Below are 5,727 nucleotides of genomic sequence, written 5' to 3'. Positions count from 1 at the left end.
TACACATGTCTTCCTGCTCTGGCTCGCTAATACTCAGTGCGGAGAGATGTTCAATTGGTACGACATTTAGCTCGTCATTCTCGGTAGAGGTAGTGAGCCGGGCAAAGGCGTCCGCATTCGAGTTTTGTTCTCGGGGGACCTGTTCTATCACATAGAACTCGAAGTGTTCCAATGCTGATTTTGCCTTTTCTAAGTAAGCTGCCATTCTTGTACCACGAGCCTGGTATTCTCCCAAAATTTGGTTAACCACTAGCTGGGAGTCGCTGTAGCAATGTAATGCTTTAGCATTGAGCTCCTTGGCTATGCAAAGTCCCGCCAGTAAAGCCTCGTACTTGGCCTCGTTATTTGATGCGTTGAAGTCAAATCTCAAGGCAGAATGAAATCTGCTTCCTGCAAGAGTGATCAAAATTACTCCTGCCCCCGATCCATTTTCATTAGATGACCCATCAACATAAAGTTTCCACAGCTCGTGGGCTGGGGTTATAACTTCATCGTTGGTCATACCAGTGCATTCCACTATGAAGTCTGCCAAGGCTTGGGCTCTAATGGTCGTCCTTGGATGATAGGTGATCTCGAATTGCCCGAGTTCAACTGCCCATTTAAGGAGTCGACCTGAAGCTTCTGGCTTAGACAAGACTTGTCTTAGTGGTTGATCAGTTAGTACATGGATAGGGTGCGCTTGAAAATAGGGTCAAAGTTTCCGAGACGAGTGAATTAAGCTGAAAGCTAGCTTTTCCATCAAGGGATATCTCGATTCTGCCCCCAGCAACCTTTTACTGACGTTGTTATCCCAAAATTTGAAAATGATGATGTGGCAATAGAATTGACAAGTGGCATGGAATAGTTGGGTGATCTGGCTTAGCTGTAGCCCATTACATCAGTGAAGAGTTTGGACTGCTTGAGAGATGTCATAACCAAGACAAGTGCACCCGAGGAGAGTACTTGGGCTAGGGTGTGCCCGGTCGGACCTTGGTCCAAGGAAAGCATGTGATCGGACCTTGATCCGAGGAGCCCCAGGAGGTCCGGTCGGACCTTTGTCCGAGGAGTCCAAGTGATGTGCTCGGACCTTAGTCTGAGGGAAGCCCTAAGAGATGGGGTCGGACCCTAGTCCGAGGAAAAGCCCCAAGAGGTCCGGTCGGACCTTGATCCGAGGAGAGCCAAGGAAGGTGTGGCTCGGACCTTGATCCGAGGAGAGCCAACGAAGGTGTGGCTCGAACCTTGATCCGAGGAGAGCCAAGGAAGGTGTGGCTCGGACCTTGATCCGAGGAGAGCCAAGGAAAGTGTGGCTCGGACCTTGGTCCGAGGAGAACCAAGGAGGGTGTGGTCATATCTTGGTCCGAGGAGAGTCTAAGGGGTATGGTCCATATGCATGTGTCCAGCATGCATATGTCCGACCAGCACTTGTGTGTGTCCAGCATGCATGTGTTCGACCAGAAGAAGATATTCATCAAATAAATGGATTAGACTACGTCAAACTCCCATAAACGGCTTCAACAAGAATCGGTATGGGCACGCGCGGGAATCTCTCATTTTTCGCTCAAATTGAGGATTATGTTGTATTTTGAATATTTTGTGTAATTTAAATATAATATGAGTAATAGAATATCCCGATACTAGGGGGATATCAGTTTCTGATCCCAAGCCTATAAATAGAGGGTTGATGGGATCAGAAAAGGACTTTTTGGCAATTTGAAATTTGGTCTGAGATTCTAGAGAGAGAAAGTTGTGTTTTCCTTGAGAGAGAACCCTTTTTGTATTCTAAGAATTTACACTGAAGAAACTCAGTTGACACTGGTTCATCTGATCATGAGTGTAGATAAATAATCAAATCTCTAAGTGGATTAGGCTATTACCGTCTGATCGCGGCTGAACCACTATAAAAATCTTGTGTGTTATTTACTTTCTTTGATAAAACTGTCTGTGTCGTTTAAATTCTCTTGAAGGTTTATCATTTTTGACGTTCTCACGTCGTTGGCTAAAAACACAGTCAACAGATGTAATATACGGGCCTCTGCACCTTTTCTTCCTCTCACACGAGCACTGCACTTATGGCGTGCTCGGTAGTGGCAAGATATAAGTACAGAACTTCTCCCGTAATAGGTTTTGACAGTATATGGGGTTCTGCAAGGTGTTTCTTGAGTTCCTGAAAAGCCAACTCGCACTCCTCTGTCCATTCAAATTTTTTGCCTCCCCTCAACAGGTTGAAAAACGGAAGACAACGGTCTGTAGATTTCGAGGTAAACCTACTTAGTGCCGCCATTCTGCCAGTCAAACTCTGGACATCTTTGTGTTTTCGAGGTGAGGGCATATCGATCAGGGCCTGGATCTTGTCTGGATTAGCTTCTATTCCTCGAGCATTTACAATGAAACCCAGGAATTTTCCTGAAGATACTCCAAAGGAGCATTTCTGAGGGTTAAGCTTTATGTTATACTTCCGAAGCACGGCAAAGCATTCTTCAAGATCATCAACATGGTTATCATTAAGTTGAGACTTGACTAACATGTCATCAACATAAACTTCCATGTTGTTCCCTATTTGCTCGGAGAACATCATGTTCACGAGCCGCTGGTATGTGGCCCCAGCATTTTTGAGCCCGAATGGCATGACGTTATAACAATATAACCCTTTATTTATTATGAAGCTCGTATGTTCCTGGTCAGGGGCATGCATGGAAATTTGGTTATATCCAGAATAGGAATCCATGAATGACATCAGTCCATGCCCTGCCGTGGCATCCACGAGCTGGTCAATCCATGGTAAAGGAAAGCAGTCCTTAGGAAAGGCCTTGTTGAGGTCTGAATAGTCAATGCAGGTTCGCCACATCCCATTAGGCTTCGGGACCAGTACCGGATTGGCTACCCAATCGGGGTAAGAAGCATCCCTAATGAATCGGTTTGCTTTTAACCTGTCGACTTCCTCTTTTAGGGCCTTTTTTCTGTCGTCATCCAGTTGTCTTCGCTTTTGTTGCTTCGGTGGGAAGCTTTTATCCATATTTAGCGTGTGGCTCACTATATTTGGATTTATTCCTACCATGTCCGAATGTGACCACGCGAAGACATCCTGGTTTTTCTTCAAAAAGCAAATTAATTGCTATTTAGTTTCTTCATGTAGATTTTTCCCGACCTTTACTGTTTTCGAGGGATCTGACTCTTCGAACTTGATTTCTTCGAGCTCTTCCAATGGTTCGAGATCAGCTTTTTCCTCCACTCTTGGATCGATCTCTTCATCTATCTCCAAGACCGTCCCGTCCTTAGTCTCAATAACGACGAGTGATTGTTCGCTCGCTTGCTTCTTTCCTCTTACGGAAATGCTATAGCATTCCCTTCCGGCTAATTGGTCTCCCTTCAGCGTCCCGATGCCACTAGAAGTCGGGAACTTGATGGCCAAATGCCTTACAGACGAGACTGCCCCCAGCCCTACTAGGGCGGGTCTCCCGAGCAGCACGTTGTAGGCCGATGGCAGGTCCACTACTACAAACTCCATCATCTTGGTTACTGAGACTGGGTAGTCTCCTAAGGTTACCGGGAGTTCGATGGACCCCATACAGGCAATCCCCTCTCCTGAAAAATCGTACAAGGTCGTTGCACATGCTTTTAGGTCTCGAAGCGCGAGTCCCATCTTTTCTAAGGTGGCCTTATAGAGAATGTTCACTGAGCTCCCATTGTCTATGAGAACTCGGTGAACTCTCTTATTCGCGAGCTAGAGAGTGATGACCAGTGGGTCATTGTGGGGAAACTGAACATGGGACGCATCGTCCTCAGTAAAGGTTATCGGCTGAGATTCAATCTTTTGGGATTTTGGAGCTCTAGGTTCGGGTTCATAGGGAGACCCGTCCCCAGTTTTTAGCTCATTCACATACCACTTTTGGGCACTCTTGCCTTTCCCTGCGAGATGAAGCCCGCCCGAGATGGTTATCACGTCTTCTCCATCAATTGGAGGTGGCCTATCTTCTTCTCTTGCTCGAGAATTATTATTTTGAGCAGGTTGTGGCGCAGCTGCCCTCTGGCTAGTAAAAGCCTGATTGTTACTCTGGTTTTTGACATACTGTCTGAAATATCCTCTCGAGATCAGTCCATCGATCTCGTCCTTCAACTGCCTGCATTCATCAGTAGTGTGCCCAGTGTCTCTGTGAAATCGACAGTACTTGCTGGAGTCCCTCTTGGACTTCTGATTTCTCATGGGGTCTGGACGCCTGAAAGGGACCTGGTTTTCATTAGCCAGGTATATATTCTACCAAGACTCGTTGAGCTCGGTGTACACTTTGTACATGGAGAAATACCTTTCCCCCTTCTGCCTCGGGGTTACTTCCTTCATTCTTCTTCCTTTTGGAAGGGTTTTCTGCAAGAGGCTTTGAAGCTGCTGGGTCCATCGAGGTCGAGGAAGAGTTTACGCTTATCATTGTAGTTACAGGCTGAGAAGTCATATTCAGTGTTGACCTTGCCTCCTCTACATTGACAAACCTTTGAGCTCGCTTATTAAACTCGGTTAAGGACCTCACAGGTTTTCTCTGCATATCGTCCCAGAGAGGACTTCTCGGCATTACCCCAGCTTGGACAGCCATTAGATGACCGCTGTCATCCACATTTCGAGCTCGGGAAACCTCCAGATTAAACCTCGTAAGGTAGCTTTTCAACATTTCGCCTGGCTGTTGCCGAACGTTGGTCAGAGTTGATGCCTCAGGCCTTACCCCAATCATGGCTCTGAACTATTTCTTGAAATCCTTTGATAGTTGATCCCAAGAAGTGATTGAATGTCTTTTATATTTCTCGAACCAGCTTTTTGCTGGTCCTGTAAGCGATGCTGGAAATAACATGCATCTGAGCTCGTAACCCACATTACTTGCTCTCATTATGGTATTAAATTTACTCAGATGGCTGTACGGGTCGGACTTCCCCTCAAAAGGCGGGACATGAGGGATCCGAAACCCTTGAGGAAACAGAGTGTTGGAAATATGGGGAGCGAATGGTTCGAGCTCCTCATCAGAATCCTCATCCCGACTCCAACCTCGTTCATTTTGCAAGAGCCTAAAGGCCCTTTCCAGTTGATCAATTCTTTCCTGAACCGGGTCCGCAGGGGGTCTTGCCTGAAATTGGCTATCATTGATCACAATTCCAAGCTCGCGCCTTCGCAGGGGATCTTTGCGCCCATTTAGGTGATCTCTCAGGTCTGGGTTCGATGGATTACCACTACCCCGATTCTGATTCAGATGTTCCCGCAGGTCGGAACGGTTCCTGTGGTTTCCGGTATTTCTTCGACCCTGACCATACATGCTGACTGATCTAGTGTCTCCTGAGACGTCACTGGCGAGGCTTGTTGCATGATTATTCCGAGATGGATCTCTTTCATGCTGCCTCATCTCTGCAGTGCGAGACCGAGACATTTGACTTCTTGTAGGCTGGGCGCCTCTCCGCTTCCTGAAGGCTTCTTTATTTCCTTGTTTCCTTCCTTCATGCCTTTCCTCATCATCTCGAACTGGTTGAGCATTCCTGCGAGGTGGTGAAGGGTATCTTATAGGCGATGGAGGGAATCGTATGGGTGACGGTGGCTGCCATCCATTTCAGGGTCAGGACGGTCCCGAGTTTGCCCGTGTTGGCTCGGTAACATTCTGCGTGTTACCAGGAATCTGAGTCTGAGCCTCTGCAGGGGCTCGGTTATTCCCAGTTTCCGCTGGTACCTCCGCAGTTGAATTAACCGGAGCCCTAGCCCGAGTACTTCTTCGGGGTCTC

The sequence above is a fragment of the Humulus lupulus genome, chromosome 5, assembly GCF_963169125.1.
Source record: "Humulus lupulus chromosome 5, drHumLupu1.1, whole genome shotgun sequence".
In the NCBI taxonomy this organism is placed as follows: Eukaryota; Viridiplantae; Streptophyta; class Magnoliopsida; order Rosales; family Cannabaceae; genus Humulus; species Humulus lupulus.
The sequence above is the reverse complement of the archived record's forward strand: the minus strand, read 5'-3'. Positions refer to the sequence as shown.